The sequence below is a fragment of the Solea solea genome, chromosome 6 (assembly GCF_958295425.1).
Source record: "Solea solea chromosome 6, fSolSol10.1, whole genome shotgun sequence".
Classification (NCBI taxonomy): Eukaryota; Metazoa; Chordata; class Actinopteri; order Pleuronectiformes; family Soleidae; genus Solea; species Solea solea.
Window position 1 is genome coordinate 20,374,838 of NC_081139.1, and position 20,047 is coordinate 20,394,884.

The 20,047-nt window shown below is 40.1% G+C and overlaps 1 protein-coding gene and 2 non-coding genes across 7 annotated transcripts in view; 2 read left to right on the forward strand and 1 right to left on the reverse strand.

The window, feature by feature from the left end:
• Positions 1–11,634, reverse strand: part of LOC131461281 (inositol hexakisphosphate kinase 2-like) — a 31,892-nt gene extending 20,258 nt beyond the window's left edge. For 2 of the 5 annotated variants that reach the window (XM_058632430.1, XM_058632432.1), the window contains exons 1-2: positions 11,565–11,634; positions 9,267–9,373 (exon numbers count right to left, since the gene is read on the reverse strand). The gene's annotated coding sequence lies outside the window, so the exon portion shown is untranslated. Of the gene's footprint in view, positions 1–9,266; positions 9,374–10,619; positions 10,639–11,343 lie in introns of those variants that run through there. The other 3 variants (XM_058632428.1, XM_058632429.1, XM_058632431.1) reach the window with 2 other exon arrangements.
• trnas-aga (transfer RNA serine (anticodon AGA)) lies at positions 3,922–4,003 on the forward strand. The gene has a single exon. It is a non-coding gene; the product is annotated as a tRNA-Ser (tRNA).
• Positions 11,635–18,447: 6,813 nt separating the features above from the next.
• On the forward strand, positions 18,448–18,520 carry trnaf-gaa (transfer RNA phenylalanine (anticodon GAA)). The gene has a single exon. It is a non-coding gene; the product is annotated as a tRNA-Phe (tRNA).
• Positions 18,521–20,047: the final 1,527 nt, after the last annotated feature.

The following is a 20,047-nucleotide window of genomic DNA, read 5'->3' on the forward strand; positions in this document are numbered from 1 at the left end:
TATACTGCAATGCTAACAAACACATAAGTGAGACACTTAAAACACAGTATATCCATTCTCATTATCTTACATCCACATGTACAGCTATTTAAAGATAATATTCCATATAAATGTATGAAGCCAAATACAGAACAGCTAATTATAAAGACGCAAAAGCATGATTCATGTAATTACAGTGGCCCACTGCTGTCAAAATGTACGTTGGAGGTTTTAGATTATATTTCAGTGGCACAAATAAGGCTCATAAGGACCATGTGTAAAGTTCCGTTGTAGAACTTGTAAGAGGAAAACCAGGGATATTTATAATTTGGTCTGTGAAGTAATCCATGGTGGGACTAGTTAGACTGCGTGGGTAGGGACTTTGGCTGCTGATAAAGAGCAGCGTGGGCTGTGTTGGCAGCAGAGTACAGTGTGTTTCTGTGCCACAGACACTTCTGCACTGCAGTGCCTCTGTGTGCACGTGAGGACGAGTGCACATGACGGAGGATTACAGAGAGAGCCCAACAATATCTCCCTTCAGACAAAATCTGCACCCCTTGCTGCACTAATGCAGCCCTCATTTCCATCCCTATTTCAAGGGAACATCCCGTGCTCAATCTTCTCCCAAAGAGCTGCATTTATCCTCAGTAATAAGTGCTTCATCCTCTCAAAGTGGCAGCCTACCAAGCAATCAGACACAATGTAGACAACATTCAGTCGACTCCAGCTGACATCTAAAAAAGGAAATTTCCTTTCGTGGACCATAAATGGGTCTGTACATGCAGTTTTGTCCTCTTGCTGTTGCCAATAGGGCAAGTACACCTGGAGTACACTATGGTCATCTGAAGTGCCTGGTACACACTAAAGATCTGCAGACAACACATGAATCATTTTGTTTACACCACCATGTTGGCAGGAAAAGCTTCTGCAAACATCAGTGCACTTTAAACCCACGGAAATTGGGAAATATATCGCAGAACTTGTCAGACTTATGATGGCCCAGGTGCTTTTCACAAGTGTTGAAACAATCTGAGTGGACATCTGATAAACTTTCCCTAATCCTACTTTGGATAATGCTTAGAAATTGCAATTAAAGCATGTAAAATAACCAAGAGATTGAAGCTAGTTAGCATTACATTCTGTACCTGATATGTACCATTTACTACACAAGCAGAATCTGTTGTCTGTGAATTCCCATCACTCCGTCTTCTATGCTTGCATTAAGCATGTTTCATGACAGTGATCCAAGTTTGTTTGCCATCGGGATCTACCAGTAAAATTTTCCAGGTACCCACCGTCATCACTTTACACAATATTTGTGATGATATTTCATGGGCCACAAGTTTGGGAACTCTAAACTCTGTAGTTTACAAAGTAGGCCCTGTATGTGGTACTGTGATACACCAGAAATGGAGAACAAGACGTGGAGCATGGGGGATGAAAGGTACAAAAGTTTTGAAATTCAATAAACTGATGTATCTGCTGCCAGTTGTATATGTCTATGCATCTGAACAGCGCAACTTGCTGCCAAAATGGCGTTGTTTTACTTCTGAGTGTTGCATAATGGGATTGCATGATGTTGGCTACAGGAGCTCTATCCAGGTGCACAGCTGTAGCTCAGGAGAGTAGGCGAGAGTGACGGGAGCAGAGTCTGTTGGTCCATTAACCTCTCATTCTCCAGTGATGTTAAAATTTTAATTCCCTCTTGGCTCTCTCTCTGTTACTCTGCCTGTTATTCTCCCAAGCTAGAGCTCAGTATCGGGATACTGAGTGATAGGTGGTGAAGAGGGCGCTGAGACACCTGGGGTTTAGGGTGATGATGTGTTTTTTTGTGAGTGTAGGATTGGCCAACATGCTACCTGGAGCATCTGAGGTCAACAGAAAGATACCAGATAAATAACGAACCATGGAAAAGTGTGTCCTTTATTTGACACAGCATAAAAGGTACACACCTACAAAAACACACACTCTCGACCGTTGCAATTTTGTGTATTCAATGCAACAAATGTGCAACATTCTGAACTTGGAGCTATCAAAAAAACTTGTTGTGTGTATGACAGGGCCGTATCCAAATGTGCTTGTCTTGTGCACACAAAAACAACCAGCATATTCATAAACAGGGTTTCCTATGATGCTAAATGCAACTTCCAGACTGGCTACCAATATAGAGACCCTGATGTCAACACACAGGAAAGAGGTGTGACATCACTCTGAAACTCAAACAATTGGTACACTGCTATATATTTACATAGTTAATATTAGTTTCCTGATACCTCATGAGGCCGAATGTTGCATAATGCACATTTAATTCTAAAAGTGAATTGGAACTAGATTCAAAGCTGGTCAAGTCTTCTGTGATTTGAGACTGTATTTTTTTCACAGCAACACATAACAACCAAAGTCTTTTGCATGGACTATGTAAATCAAACAAAGCAGGAAAGAACCTGTCGGCCTTTATGCAGCTCTTGACCTATGAAAGAGTGTTTCCCCTCTGACGTTACAAAAGCTAAAACTATCTGACCTGGAATAAAATACAATACTGAGTGATGCAATGTGTGAATACATAGAACTTAAGAGGCATAGGCTACAGAACTAAGTTGCCTTGACATGTATGCTGTCGGAGCTCATGTGACGTGCTGTCGGAATTCTAACAGGTCACGTAGCTGTCAATTTAATGTCAGACTGACTGATCCAACCGGCTGGTGTTTCGTTAAAGCACAATGTACAGAGGCCTTGACTGATTTTTACCTGTGGTGAGGAAATGTACATAAACAGCAGCTCAGAATACAGTGGATAATATACTACATCTGATCTGAAACTACAGCATGTCTGAACTAATGTGGTTTCTCATTTAAAACATGGGTTTATTAAAGCGTTTTAAAAGTATGTGTATGACAGGAGAGAATTTAATCACAGTTGTTTGCATTATTTGTTGTTTAAATTTTATGCACACAGGCACAAAAACAGGCAGACGAGATAAATCGATGTACATATCTTAAACTTCCGCAGGCATCAGTTTAATCTTATGCTGGTTTCATGTGCATTTTCAAAACCTGCCATCAAAGAAAATTCAACAAGAAAATTTAAGTCATCAAGTAGCACCTTTTTATCCTTTTGTGGTGGACTTTTTGCCACCTACTGCTTATTTACAGTGCGTGTACGCAGTGGATGGACACACAAAAGCACATTATTGTTTTTAATGTTTACCATATGTCCGAAAATTTGGTTAAAATTTGTTAGATTGTAATAGGAACTTCCTCTCATTCAAACACACCTGAGCTATTACTTTAAATCAACTCAAAATAAACAACAAAGGTTGTGTAGATCTTTCTAGCAGGCAAAGCTATTTATTTTTCATTCTTTTTATCTGTTGTAATTGGTATCAAAGCACCATTGCCTTTAAAGTGCCTTTAAGGTGCATTGTCAAAGCCATTTTTTGTTATATATTAACCTTCGTACGTGCCTTTGTAAGTGGCTGTGAAAATCTATCTATCATCAGAACCTGTACGACTTGTCGGTTTTACAACCTAACTAACTTTAGTTAGTAGCTACTAACTGTCTAAACTAACTAACTTTAGTAAGAAGCTAACTACTAACTGTCTAAACTAACTAACTAACTAACTAACTAACAGGAGTATTGAGCTGAAAGGATCAGCCAGTAAAAATCGGGACAGGTTGGATCATACTATTTGATTAAGGAGAACTGATCATAAATGGTGAAAGGGAAATGTTACGGTTTATTTACAAATGCAAAGAATGTGTATGAGTGGCCTGACAGGCTTCAAACTAGGCAGTGGGCCAACGTTAGACGTTGTTTGGATAAGACAAGCATGAGACATTGGTAGAAATCACTAAAAGAGCCACTCAGCAGAGGAATGTGCATGTGCTGCAGATAGCAGCTGCGCCTGGATAAGACGTCAGGGTAGAGATATATGCTCGCAAGTTGTCGTGGCCGAGTGGTTAAGGCGATGGACTAGAAATCCATTGGGGTCTCCCCGCGCAGGTTCGAATCCTGCCGACAACGTTGAAATGTTTTTTCAGCCGTCACAGGCTTTTGAGAGAATAACCTGCACATGACGAGTCCTCTCAACTGCTAGTAACAACTCATAAGGTCACTTAACACTGTACTTCAATCCACTTCTGGATCCAGACAGTCCTATCTGAACCTTGGACCTATTTATATAAATCATTGACAACTGCCACGTTTTAATGGAGCATTTGTCAATTTAAACAACCTATAACATATGCCGCACATCCAACAGTTCCTGTTTGTGTTTCGAAGTAAAAGCACTATAGCAACAGTAAAAGAACCATTTCAGTTCCATTAATGCATACATTTTTAATCCAGCTTTTTATTGTGAAATATCTACATCACAGACAAATTATTAACTTAACTCAAGCAAATTCTGACTGCTGAAGATATTTTTATATATGAATCCAAAGTGTTTTATTTATCTTTTTGTTTTGAAGGACTGTTTTATTTTTCACCTGACATTAGCGAAGAATAACCCATCCAATTCAATTTGACAAAAAGAAATTCAAGACATTGTTATTATACTTTGAATTAAATATATTGTTTACTAGACAGAGATGTTGATGCACATGTTTACATTTACAGTGTATTGGACTAATCACTTAACCAGCTACACTTGTTAGACATTACGAAGGTCTGGACATCTCTGGATCTTAATTAACCCGTCATAAGGGGTGTGGCTTTCTGAAATATATGTTATTTTAAACCTGCATACATGTTTCCAGTATGATTAAGGGCCCTTTAACAGCAAAGCAGTTTGATCCGCTATAAATAGACCAGAGTTTATTTCCTCAGACAGTCCGCTTGGTTTGGGCAGGTGTGAAAGCTCATCCGAACTCGGGTGCGGACCAAACAAGTGAAACGTGGGTCTAGGTTCACTTGCAAGTGAACCCTGGTGTGGTTTGCTTCAGTGGGAAATGCAAAAGACTATCCAGCAAAGAGAGGAAGTGAACCAAAAAGAGGAAGTGAAGATAGCTCGCTGCATCGCCTGCTGCTCAAACTGGGCAGCTTCTTCTGAAAAACCAATGAGGTTTGAACACCAAAGTTGAACAGAAAACCCAAGACTGCATAAATTTGTGATGTTTTGTTGCTCCATTGTTTGTTTTGGTGATGAACAAGCCGGCTGAAGGAGATGGATTTCCGTTTTCGGTCCTGGCCAATCGATGAGCCGGGTTTTCTTTTTCCTCATGCTTTTTTTCTTCCTGATCAGTGTGTCACTGTACAAAAGTGCAGTGTGAAAGTGATATTTTTTGGCATTTCCCGCCCTATCAAACCAAGTCCCCTGGACTATCCTGGTGTGAATACACCCTAAGAAATAATCATTATTGCTAAAATCTCATGGGGGCCTAAGGCTTTCATGAGATGAAGATGTGGAGTTCTTAAAGGTGAACATCCAGAGAGGTGCTTTCCGACCTGATGCTAACCACCAATTTATCCTGGTATACTGTAGTGTGGTCAAACAACAACCCCTTCCCTCCACCTGCATAAGCAGAACCCACACACAATTCATACCGTCTGATTAGTCAGACATCACGTTTTATTTTGGCAATTTCTCCGCCTGACTCCACACAGAAACACGTACACACACACACGCCTGAGGTATGACACGTCTCAAGTGTGCATGTGCACTTGTTTCTTCGTTCCCCTCCTTTGGGACATGAATAGAGAATTAAGCAGTGACTCATTTAAAATGTGCATTTGTGGGGTCAGTTTGTCCTCTGGAGAAACATACTCTTTCATGGCAAAAACACATGGTTAAAAGAGGTCAGTGGCGTGGAAACATCAACTTCTATTTTTGGCCTTTGGTTTTGTTTGTGCCTGAGTGTTTGTTTAATCCCACTGACCTTCTCAACATATTATGCACGACTCATGACTCTGAAGTGGTGTTCACCCAGGGGTCCAGGATGTGCATGTGAACAGCAGCTGGAAAATGAACAGTGGGGCTGAACAAATTGGGGAAAATATGTCGTGGTGATATTACTGAAAGATATTGCAATTGTGGTTTCAATGCAGTGTATGTAATTTCTGCCGCTATGGTTCTTTCTATCATAACAACAATATGAGACTTACTTAGATGATGTGGGAAATAGAGTGGGCTCACGGGAATCCTTGTCTTTTTTTGGTTCTCTTGTGTGTTTGCACTTTAGAGGGAGTAGTTCAAATGGCAATAAGTAGTCATGATCCATTAGTGTCAAGTAAACACGGTAAAATTGTAATTCTAATGCTGGATATTTTCTTCCTCATTCTGATGCATTTGCGACGCAAATTAAAGCACATACGGTAAAGTGGTTGATGATTAAAAGTCCAATACTCTGAATACAAATGTGAAATATCTGTGTGTTGAAATATGTTTTGGATATTTTAATGCAGAAATGTTACATAATATACCTTTAAATTGTGAAGTCAAGTGCCAATTTATCACTCACTGTTTAATAATTTGAAAATGAATGAGGTTCTATGAAGAATGTGAATTACCAATAGGAGAACTAAACAGTATAAAAGTATAAACCCTGTCTTAGATATGCTATATGACATGTTTTTTTTCTATTTATCTTGCAATGTCCTTTTATGATTTTATGTTTTCTGTTTAAAACTACTTTTAAGGAAATGTCCTTTTAAAAAGTTTTGAATTGTTTTCTGTAAAGCACTCAGGATTTCCAATACACAAATGAAATCCTATCGCCTAATTTGTGGCCTTTGCTATTTCTTTATTGCATTGATTCAATTTGCGATTTTAACTTGAAATCCATTAATTGTTCAGCTCTAGAAACTAGACAACCGTAAATTGCACTAAGTGTATTATCAGTAGGAAGAGGAGTTCTTATCACAAATCAGTGGTGTGTGATCGGGACAGTAACACAGAAACTAGTCAGACACCAGACGCCAGACAGACACAGCGATGGATTCCAAATTAACTAGCAGCTCCAACAACAGCTTAGAAAGTCCACTTGACAATGAGAGCAGAGGTTAAATATAAACTCAGTAATCCCTCAACAAAAAGCCACTTAATGAGAGTGTGTCTGACTGGTAGGATGTGAGCTGAAGGGAATCGAGAGGACGGAGGAATGCCACTGGCAAAGACCCAGGATTGTGCCGAGGCCGCACAGAGCAAGTCGGCCACATGGAACGGCTTCCATGTTTTGTGTCCTCTCAATGACAAATACCACCACACTCTGTCCAAACGGTTTCCCTGGCATGGTGGGGGGGCAATCTACCCCATTGTTGATCCTCAGAGAACCAGGCCTCTTTCCTGTCAAACTGGACCCACAGCAACAAAGCATAGATTTTAAGCCACTAAGGAGATTAACACATGAAATCTCCAAATTAAACCTCGTCACACTTTCCATGTCAGAGACACTGACGAACCGGTGAGTCCCAGCCATGAGGCAGAATGAGAGTCCTGACAGTCACCCTGCTGGACTCTGGTAAGTACCTGAATTATTCAGTAAGGTCAAAGAAGTGCAGTTAGCTCAAAGGCGACGTCACACTTTGATACTTTGATACCTCAAATGTGGCGCCAGCACGGTGTAACTTTCTCTCCACATTGCTAGTGTTTCATCTTGTGCATGTCTGTCAAGTGTCTTTTACTCCCTACATCATAATCTCACACTGGATGAGTGAGTGGCACGTGGGTGTTATGTCTGCGCGGAACTTCTCACTTTTCATTTAGACACAAACCTATAAGGCCTGGTTCTCATCGGCCGCAGCGCGTGTGCATCGCTGCTGCGTTCCGTCATGGTTTTAATTTCGGGGGCCTTGTTAACAGATTAGAGTGTTCACACTGCACACTGTTATGTTAATAATGATATTGAGACCTCTCACAGTAGTGGCTGAATCTGAGTACATGAAAAACATAAATCTCATATCTTTTAGACCAGTGGTTCTCAAAATTTTTATACCAAATACCACCTGACAAAATATTGAGCTCTTGAAGTAACTCCATTATCACCAATGTTAAAATACAGTGGTGAAAATGGGCTGAGCAAAGGCAGCTACAGACTTTTCACAGGAGGCAGATTAATTTCCAATAAGATCATTTTCGCTCTCATCATCCTCCTCTTCCTCACATATACTTCACACACTGGTATAGTGAGATTAGATTAAAATGGAGCGAGAGATAAGGTGACTGTAGAACTTTCTAGCAGGCAAAGCTATCATTCTATTTATCTGTTTATTGTTGTAATTGGTATCAAAGCACTGTTGCCTTTAAAGTGCCTTTAAGGTGCATTGTCAAAGAACCTTTTTTGTTATATATTACCTTCGTGCCTGCCTTTGTATCTATCATCAGAACCTGTACGACTTGTCGGTTACGGACTGCTGGCTAATTTCTGTCTAGCTACTAACTGACTAGTCTAACTGCTGTTTAACTGCTGTCTAGCTACCGCTAACTGTGTATGTGGAATAAACCTTCAGAAAGACAGTCGAGTTGTACCCGCCGTACTTGTTCTGGTTACCCTTTCCAGAAGGGAGTATTGAGCTGAAAGGATCAGCCAGTAAAAATCTGGACAGTGACTACTATTATTTAATTTATTAATTTATTTAAAATTATATTTCTGATTTTCCTTCAAGTACCACCAGAGGAAGCTTGCGTACAAATCAGAAAGTGAAGTCATAATCATATTAGTGGCATGGGGGGGATGAGCGAGACCATGAGCGATACACACTCCACACATAACTGATTAGAGCAGCCACACTGCCCACAACAGACTACACAGCGCCTCACAGTAGCAGTGAGGCTGCGAGTGAGTGGTGCACAGCTCTTTTTTGAAATAGACCTTTTTTTTTTCTTTCACCACAGTTTCAAAGTCTATATCTGCCACATTTGTCACAAACACAACATGTCCTGTACCTGTTTCCACAAAAGCACTATGGCCATTCAGTTCCCTAAATCGTTCCATTTTTCCAGAAAGACTTGACTGTGAAATATTTGCAGGACTGAAAGATGTGTGTCCTGGCATTTAACTGAGTGCATAGGAGTACTGAGTGTACAGTTTGAGTGTTTTTTGCATCTGAATAATTTTGGTTTGTGGACAAAACAAACCCATCCTGTGAAATGCACTTTTTCTTTCCCAGTAAGAGCCTCTAAATCCCAGTTAAATATGGCAATCAATATGTACAAAAAGGGCAGTCAGTTTAGAGGTTCAGAAGATTAACATGGTCTGAATGACTGAATGCCTTTAGGCAAAGAGAGAGCGAGTGATGCTAACCCTGCTGAAGCTCCTGATTTATTCATTTCTGCTGAGTGAGATTTTACCTTTTTAACAGTGTGACACACAGGTTGTGAGCAGTTATTCCTTTTCCAGAGTCGTTTGCCACCAAGCAGTAAGCAGGAGGAATCCACAAGTATGGAGAAATCTCGCCCTGTAAAAGAAAACATGCACCACTGTATTAGAGCAATGAAATCTGCTGAACGGCTTTACTCCTCACCTTTGCATGTTTAAAAAAATGATTAAGAAACAAGTTATTGGTGACGTCTGTTCATTTCAATCTTCAACTCTCATATAATGTTGGTTTATACCTTTCCAAAGACTTACTAGAACAGAGTCTCAAATAAAAACAAAGCATACTATAATGCAGTATTCAAAAAAGAATCAAGATAAAATACTTTTGAAACACTGTTGTGTCTAAACATGTTTTAACCTGAAGAGTAAAAGTTTGAATGGTTAAAATTACACCAAAAGAGTTCAATTTAACACTATCTCCCAATCCAAACTGATGTTTAATTGATTTAGGCAATGATTAATCGGCTATTAATCAATTACTACTTTGATATTCGATACACTGCTTTGAGTGTGTTTTACGTACTAAAGCACTCTTGAGTTTTCAGCTTCTCAAATGTAAATAGTTTCTTTGCTCCAAATAATAAAGAAATCACTCAAACTGAATAAAACCAGACCTTTAAGAACATCATTTCCAGGTTTAAGAAACATCAGCGCATTTCATGAACCAAACGGTTCATCGACAAAATGATTTATCATTTATGGAAATAATAATTAAATGATTCTTTTAGTGTTACTTTAACGCTGCAAAATGAACTGTGTTGCATCAGTGTATGCAAAGAGGGGTATTGTGCAACCAAAAATAAGCTGTGCCTTTGAAATATGTGGTGCTACAATGGGGTCAGCCGGTGGATTTGCTTTTCATCATCCATGCAACCACACGGCTTCAGTTTCCAATGACACAGGATACTATCCCAGCATGGGGGAGGTCAGCCAAGCCAGGCAGAGGCCACAAGCATGTAGGGGAAATCCTCACCATATCTGGTGTTATGTAAGTGCCAAAGATCTAAAAGGAGGTCATGTGGAAAAAAAAAAAAAAGGAGGAGCCTGTTCACTACTGGAGGCAAACTTTAATTCAAACTACAAACACGATTCAATCGCTGAAAATAAAATCCGAACTACAAATTCTCTGAACTACAAACTAACTACAAATTCTCTATATAAAGATTTGTTGTGAGAGTGTGTGAATGGGATAAACACTTAGTGTTGGACTAAAACTGATGGAAACTAAAAAAATAATCAAAAGTTCCAAACATTTGTGCCACCAGTTTCTTCAGATTGATGATTTCCTGCTTTACTTTTCAAAACTCAGCAGCCAGGCTTCTCACCGGTTTTAACAGACGGCATCACATTACTCCAATCTTGGCTTCACTCCACTGGCTCCCCGTATGTTTTACAATAGATTTTAAGATTTTATTGATCACTTTTAAGGCTTGTCAAGGTCTAGCCCCTGAACCCTGTTCGCAGCCTTAGATCCGCGGGCGGGTATCTCTTAACTGTTCCAACGCCGAGGCTAAAAACCAGAGGTGACCGCGCTTACTCTGTTAGAGCGCCTCGGCTTTGGAACGGCCTTGCTTTTATGCGATGCTGTCCTTTTATCCTTTATTTTTTACCTAGAGCGTTAACCACCCTTAATCCTTTCATCACATTGTTTTCTTCCTTTCTGTCATTTTTTATTCTGTATGTATAAGCACTTTGTAAATTACTGTTTTTAAAAGTGCTATATAAATAAAGCTTTACTTACTTACTTAATTTGTTTTATATAAATCTAAATTTCAAACACAGTTCTACACAGAAATACAAACATACATACAAATACAAGGTTAATCACTAGTCAGTTTGCCCCTATGGGGAATCAATAAAATCACTAATTCTTACACACTGAACCTTTAAAATTACTTTCACCCAGAAGTATTTACATATCATAACCACCAAGCTATAATATGTGCATTATCATGTAACTTTTTACCACAGTATGTCCTCAATAACCACAATGTCAGCTTAAGTAATGCTACAGAGTCTATCTTTAAACAAATTATAAAGTGAACGTACTGTTTATCAACAGCTGCGAACGTCTCTTTAAAACCGCTCCTGATGATGCTCGTTCATCCACAGCACCGTTAACAGCAGCTGTGTTAACGGTTTCTCCTTCTCCCTTTTTTTAACCGCAGCGTATTTTAACACTCGCTTGGTTATCACACAAACCGTTCACTTTTTTTAAAGTAACAGAACTATGTGTAAATTAACACATACGAGTACATATTTAGCTGTACCTTCGCTTCTTCACTTAGTTTAGGGAGCCTGTTAAGTCTTTCAAGTCAAATAGACGTCTTCCGGTTTGGGCAGTTCACTCTGATTGGCCCACTGTTTTTTTGGAGCTCACGCTGATTGGTCCACTGTTCCGGAAGTAGTTTTTTTAACAAGATCAGGGTAGAAGAACAAAACAACACAATTACACAGAGAAATAATTGTTTATATAGATTCACGTGTAATTCTATTGTACTTTCTATGTTATGTAAAACAAATAATTAACAGTTTTACGATCCACTGGTATAAAGAAAACAGGGACATACTCCAAGCCAAATGTAATATTTTTAGACAAATGTGACAGTGTAACCACATCTTTTATTGGGGAAAATTAAAAACTGAATGCAGTAATTTTGTTAAATCCTCTGCTTTGGTTGAGAGGAAAAGTTACACAACAGGTCATGGACTTGCATGAACTTCAGTCAGCAGAGAGAGAAGGGTGGGGTAGGTAAGAAAGTCAGTGTATAAACACTGACTTTCTTCCAAAATATGGTCCTAAACCTAATTTCTGGGAATCTGGTTACATTACATTACATTACATTACATTTCATTTAGCAGACACTTTTATCCAAAGCAACTTACAATAAGTGCATTTAAACTTTGGGTACAAACAAGAGCTAGAAGTAAGTAAGAGCTTCAAGTAAGCCAAACTATAAAGTGCTAGTCATAAGTGCGATGTATAAGCAAGTGTTTTTGGTTTTTTTTGTCGTCGTCTTAGTCAAGGTATAGTCGAAAGAAATGTGTTTTTAGTCGTTGGCGGAAGATGTGGAGGCTTTCTGCTGTCCGGATGCCTTTGGGGAGCTTGTTCCACCATTTGGGAGCCAGGACAGCGAACAGTCTCGAGTTCTGTGCATGCCTCTGCGATCCTCTCAGTGAGGGGGCAGCAAGCCGGTTTGCCGATGCAGTAAGTTTGGTTACTGTAAGTTTAGGACTAAGATTTAAATTGTCCTAACGTTAACGTTATGGTTGTGCATTAACTAGTTATGGTTAAGGTTGGGGATAACACTTTGTTTAGGCTGTCCAAATAAAAGGCAGTCAATTCAGTGTCTTTAGAAGAATAACTGTGCAAACCTGTGTGTGTTCCAGGTATTTCCCCAATGTTGTGGGGACCTAAAAATCAAGTCCCCTTAATGTAAGTATTAAGTATTACATTTTTAAGGCGAAGACATTAGGGTTAGGGTATGGTTAGAGTAGGTCTCTAAGAAATGAATGGACATAGACATATCTTTGTGAGGACATTTTATATGGACAACTTAAATGGCTTTTTTAGGGTTACAACCTGGTTTTAGGGTCAGGCTTAGAATTGGGTTAACGTTAAGTTTAGGGTAAGGGTTAGGGTTAGGCACTTTGTTGTGATGTTTTTTCACTGAGATATTATTGCATGTGTGTCTTAGATATACTGATCAGCATCTTTTTTTAAATTTCATAATTCTCTAGGAATTTGGCAGACGGTGAGAAAACCACAGATGCACCACCCATGTGAGAAGCACACACACACGCACACACACAAATATACACTGACACCAGAGAAGGAAGAGAAAACCAACATGGCAAGCAAAACAATTATGTCATTGGAAAGAGTGACTGCTCAGACACTGACCCTTGTGACCTCTGTGACTTAAGGTGGAAAATATATGAACTGTGGAAGCACAAGGTCCAGTGAATGTGATGCAATTGAGCTTTCGGAGACTGCACGACTCATGCACCTGGTCGTGTCTGTCTGTTGAATGATGTCAGTGATCTTCCTCTCGCTTGGGGTGAGCAGAGCAGGGGGTCAGCACAGAGAGACACTGAGATACCCGAAGCCAAAATCTTATAAACAAGTATGAGAGAAACTCACCATTGGCAACATTCTTCTCAGAGTTTGGTGAGTTAAAACAGCCTTAACAACCTTAAGGTAAGTAGCTAAAACCGTTTTTTCTTGTCACTTGCTGCATTCTAGAGTCACACTTGTCACTGTCACTGGTATGAGTCAGTATCTCATTAAACCATACTTCAAAAAAAACCTCAACTTTCAGGACCATTTTCTGTGGCATTGAACGGAACAAAGGAGCAGGGACTGAAAACCTTTCTCAACTGTGGCTTTGATTTGATGACGTAGATGATCGCCCAGGCTTTTGTGAAGGTCAGTGCATTGCAAAGACCGACCGGCACCAAAATGAACGACACCAACCACACAGATTAATTCTGAGAAACAGGCCTCTGCACTGTTCCTGGAGTTTGTTCAAGGAACCATGAGTGGGTTTGTTACGTTCTACTCAGCCAGTCTGAGAGGACAATGCCTCCTTTTTGTCACAAAGGACATACAGAGAGGTCATACTGCATTCCCTCAGACAACCTTTTTCCCTGTCACATTTGGGAATGCATCATGGTGGGTTATGTCACAAGAGCTTCACAACAAGAACATCTTAGAAAAACTCGGGCATGCTCGCTCCTCCTCCTCCTCTGTTGGCCAGATCTCTCCAGTTCTGTGGCACACTTAATTTTCCTGTCTGTCGTTGTACAAGAGCTGAAAAAATCTCTCGACGACGACAAAAACTATTCAGGAACCACATTCATCATGTTTGTTGGGGTGTGTCCCTTTGATGTTGTGTCAGCAAGTGAACTTGTTTATGAACATATTTAACTGTCTCGTGAAAACACACACACGTTGAAAGAAATGTATGCAGTTCTTTAAACAGATGAAGGGAATTTGTCTTAGAGGTCAGTCGTACGTAAATTATATCTGAGAGTGAGTGTGCACTGATGCATGGTACGGTTCAGTTTTTGTATAGTTTGGAATGGCAAAGCCCTGGGTCAGGCTTGCGTTTCGACTGAGAACAGTACCTTTAATTGGTAGGTGGGGTGTGGGCTGTGCCACATGGTTGCGTCAGTGGGATACGTAGTGTGGCTGGTCAGGTGAAAACAAAAAATCTAACTTTGTTGGAATGTTCAGGAAAGTTATATCAAGATATTCCATCATGACATCATAATAACAATAATATTTGCAACTGAATTTCAAAATAAAAGTGTTCATATGGACTCTTGCCTTGCAGCAAGAAGACCAGGGTTCACAACACGGTCGGAACCAGTGTCTTTCTGCATGGAGTTTGCATGTTCTCTGCATGTGTGCGTGGGTTTTCCCGTTTCCTCCCACAGTCCAAAAACATCACATAACACAACAATATGGGGATTAGGTAAATTTGACCCTCTAAATTGACCATGGGTGAGAGAGTGAGAGTGGATGTTTGTTTGTCTCTATGTTTCTCTGATATGGACTGGCATACTGTCCAGGGTGTCCCCTGCCTTATGCCCTATGTCAGCTGGGATTGGCGCCAACACATAAAGCGGTAGAAGATGAGTGAGTGTTGCTATGGAACGAAATATTGGTCACAATAAAATCGTATTTTTGATGCAAAGTCAACGTTTTCATTAAAAAAGCATACATAAATACCTCATTATAACTCCATAAGGCAGGTCGCATGAAATCGTTTGGAGGGCCACATGTGGCCCACGGGCCGCAGGTTTGCGACCTCTGATCTACTTAAATGTGGTTGTTTTGTTCTGTTGGTTAGATCAGGAACTATATTGCGTAGCAGCGCTCCTTGTCTTGTAGTGTTGTGATTGAGATGTGCAGAATGATACGCTGAAAAGGTGAGATCCCACTACACTCCTCCGAACAGAAACAGGTAACCCTAGAAAAAACCAGGATTACTGTGACGTTTTCCTTTTCTGCTGTTTCTGCTTTGATAAAACATCTGCTGTGAAAAGAGAACTTAATAATCAAATATGACATATATGCAGCGTCCTCTCTATAAGACTGCATGTGTGTACGCTGAGGCAGGGTTTCTATACATAGAGCTTGTGAGTACAACAAAGGACAGAAACAGAGGGAACTCGCTGTTCCACTTAAGATGGAGCCAAAATCCACCAAGACGTGACGTCATCAGAGCTGTTTGGAACTGGACTGAATAGAGTTTTGATTAATTAGAGCAAAAAAATCCTCTCCCCCGCACCCGTTCATCCATCCGCTCGATTGTCTCGATTGCTCTCCACCTGCGGGTCTCATTCAAACTGAAAAAGTTTGAATGAGACTTGACTGACATGTTTGCAACTCAGTAAAAGCGCTGAGAGAACAAAGCCACCAGGAAACCAAACTGCTGCAGAGGAAACAAATAGTTCAAGTCACAGTGAAAAAGCAGGGCAACGGAAAGATCTTACGTAACGGACAGCACAGGATGTTACTGGGAAATAAATCACACAAACCAGGAATGAGTGGAAACTAACTATTATTATTATTATTTTGATTAATCCAATAGCTGTATCGTCTGTAAAATGTCAGAAAACGTTGGAAAATCAGTGTTTCCGATTTCTTTGTTAAAAATTGTGGTACAAGACAAGGTACAAGTAGCTGAATGTACATATTTGGGGAGTGTTCTCGCACTCACTTCTACAATATTATATGTTTTGAGATGCCATAAAATGTACCTTTTGACTCTCAGAGATGTACTAAGTGAAATAAATCAAAAATTGTACCATTTTCACCACAAACGTATGGACGCACATATTCGTTTTAAAAAGGAAAAAAAAGGAAAGGTTATTTACATGACCACTGCACATTTTCTGTAGCTTTGTATTTGTGCAAATAAACGGCCAAAACATAATTATTGTGTGGACACAGTAAAAACTGAATCAAATTGTCTTGTTTTGTACCAATTGTTTTGTCACCAATTGCTGCGTTCCATTTTGCCCCGGAATACCAACATTCTTCATGGTATTCATGGATAGAAATTTAGAAAGCACTATGTGCACAACTTATACAAATTTAGAAAGCACTATTTGCACAACTTATACAAATTTAGAAAGCACTATGTGCACAACTTATTTACAAAGGTGTCTGAAGTGGTACTAATGGAAAAATAAGCAGTGTTCCAGTTACAAATGAAACGCACCATATGAACTTGGATGACTAAGAACCTCCACAGGATGTACTAACAGTTGTTTAGTCTAATTTAATGATCCTTTAAGTTTGTCTATTTACTATGTTTATCCACTCCTGTCTCTCTTGTCTATTTCTTGCATGATTGATACACAAAGTTTTGTTCATGGAAAATAAAATATTAACATAAGAAATTCTGACAAACACAAACATGTTAAAATAACAAGGAGGTTTTAAGGTTGGAAAAAGTGTTTTATCTCTCAGTCCACACACTCACTTTTCTATCGAGCTTAGGGATTCCCAACCTTTATGACTACAAGGATTTTTCATATTTCTAGTAGAAATGTCTAGTAGAGGAGAACTTATAGTAAAATACATCTAATTTTATAGTAAAGGTTCATAAGTATATTTAAAAGTGAGTAATTGCTGTAAAATAACAACATAGTATATTTTTTTAAGTAATTACAGTATTAAAATAAGTCTTCTTTATGTACTTTAGTCAAGGACCTTGCTTTATGATCCTTGTGTCACAGCCCAAATAGACAAACGAAAACTTACCACACAAACAAAGACGAATAACAGGTTTAAGGGCCACAGTTGCACTTTGGAAAAGGGAGGGATGAATTATCCATTTATTATGTATTGTATGATGAAAATATGTATTGTGTGGATAATGGGGGCGGGACTAGCTAAGCTTTTGCTTCTCCCGCTTTCCCTTTCGGTTATGTGTATTGTGTGAACTACACTACGATGATGTGTGATGAGTGATCTAACTGACATGACCGAAATAAACATATAAATAAATCATAATTTCCTTGTGTATAATAAACATTTGGACATTTCCAGGAAACAAATTACAAAACCCAGTACTGGTCCCTGGCCCTGAGATTGAGAACCAACCCCTGCCTTAGCTTTTGTAAAACCTCCTGCATCATTAGCTCCCTGAACCACTTCCTGTCTGTGAATTATCAATGCACCACTGATCAGCACATCACCACAGAGAGCCAGCTGGCCTTTCAGTCAGGTCTCAATGAGAATGACGCAAATCCCTGTTTGGTGGCCCATGGCCTCGTTGGAATGCGGTTCTCTTTCTTGACTCTGCAGACCTCGTCTGGCACTGACAGGCAGGTTAGAGAGACACATACAGAATCTACATCGTCCCATAAACCTGCTGCTGTCCTGCTGAGGATCCCTGACATTCTAACCGCAGTACAGTATATGATACGTACGGTGACATAATGTTCTGGTGCACTGATGATGACACAGTGGAATGGTCCTTTCAGTTCTTATGTCAAACGTTAAACAAAAAAAAAAAATACACAGTGTGTATTTATTTGGTATTATTTGCTATATATTCTACTCTGCTGGAGGAAAGCAGGCAACAATTGGTTTGAATCCCACTCCTAACAAATAAATCGTTGCTCACTTTAATGTGAAAATGGTGATATTCTACTTTGTACTGATGACATTTATTTATTTCAGCACTGAAAACCCTACACATGCACTATCACACACTTCCTTCAGAGGTCGCTCTTGAGTCGCTGAAAGCAAAGACGGTTGATGATACATTCACTACTTAGATTTTTTCACAATATAATCGCAAAATAAATGTTTTAATTAGTGGAAATCCGATTAACCGAATGTGGTACTTATTTTATTATCTCTACAGGACTGTTATTCATGTCTCGTGATAGATAGATAGATAGATAGATAGATAGATAGATAGACACGACATGTCTCAGGTAACCAGACAAACCTGCTGTAGATAAACGAAGAAGCTACTGATCAGATGTAAACTACAAAACGGGTTTACACTTTGAATTGAATATAAATGCATCATCGAAAGTCTTTTTAAAGCGTATACTTTTTTAGTATAAAGCGTGTATAAACCGAAATATGTGACTACGGAATAGCGAACACAATGTACATCCGCCGAAATAGCTCAGTTGGGAGAGCGTCAGACTGAAGATCTGAAGGTCCCTGGTTCAATCCCGGGTTTCGGCATTTTAGATTTCAATAGCATTGATTATCACCACAAATGATACATTGCGTAAGATACTCAAAACCGCGTTAACGGTGTAGCGAACAAGATAGTGTTACCATAGGGTACTGTTCAAATTTAGAGACATAAAACTTGTTCGTTCTCTTTCCATTCCTGTCTGATGCCCACCAGTACTTCCCCTTAAATACAAAGACAGACTCATTGGTCACTTAATAAGGTTCAATGGTTTACTAATAAAGTGGCCATTCAGTTCTTCTGCTGCTGAAGACGTGTTGTGCCTTCAGCGATGGTCTGCTGCACAAGTTAATCGAGTAACTGTTACATTTCTATCATATTAAACCAGTCTGGTAATTCTCCTATAACCTCTAGCATTAAGAAGGCTTTTTAGCCCAGACAGCTGCCACTCACTGGGCATTTTCTCTTTTTTAGACCATTCTCTGTAAACCACAGAGATGCTTGTGAGTGAAAATGCCTGTAGATCAGCAGTTTCTGAAATTGTCCAGAAACTGCTCAATACTCTGAATGTAGAGTATTGAGGATGCGACGAGTTAATGGGTTTGGTGCTTTTACATCCACTTCTCCTTCAGTAAGGAGAGTCATTTGGTCAGGCTTTGCTTCGTCCTTGCTCCCACTTTGACCAGACTGGACCCAGGGCTTGAGGTAGAAGCCCTTTGCTTTCAGGATTTTCTCCACTCCCTCTAGGATCCTCTTCCAATCGACCGGCTTCTCATGGTAGCTGGGTCTCTCAGAAGTGTAAATGGGGGTTGGCTTGCTGGACTTCAAAAGCTCCACTCTCATGAGTATTGACTTTTGGTCTTTTGGCTTCTCGAAGCGGTTTCCCAGGAAGGCATAATTTTTGGGGCTGCTCACATGTGCAAGCCACTGCATATTCCCAAAGTGTCTACTCTCTAAAGACCGTATCACCAGGTGCTTCTCGTTTAGTGAGCTCCAATGAACTGTGGCTTCTCTTCAGTTCCTTTGTCTGAGCCCCAAACCTTGGGAGTTAGCAGTGGTTTGCTTAGCAGGAGTTGGCTGGTGTGGTTAGCAGCCAAGTCCTTCTGTGCTAAGCTCAGCTTTTCTTCTGGTGCCTTGAGGTCTTGACGGAAAGCAGAATCTTCTGAATCTTTCCCTGAAGCTTAGTGAAATCCTCCTGACTTTGCACCAATGTCTTCTGCAGCATCGCAGTCTGGGTCTTTACAGAGCTCAGCTCCTTGCTGACATCTGGGGCCTCAGTTTACTCTGCTCCTCTACCTTCTTGACATTGACTTCCTGTAACTCTGTCACCCTTCAGTTTCTCCTGCTCCACTTCAAAGGACTCTGTGGGACCCGCTTGCACCTGGATACTCTCCCAATCAGCCTTCCTGTTCCCGGAGACCTTAGGCAAGCTTATCGGTGTGACCTTTGCTTTGGGTTGGGCCCACCGAGCGCCCCCCCCCCCCCCCCCCCCCCCCCGGCCCCCGTGAATGTACCGAAGTTGCTGGTGGGCACAGTGCTCCTTCGTCCCATGCTGAAGTGGACGGGAGTAGTGT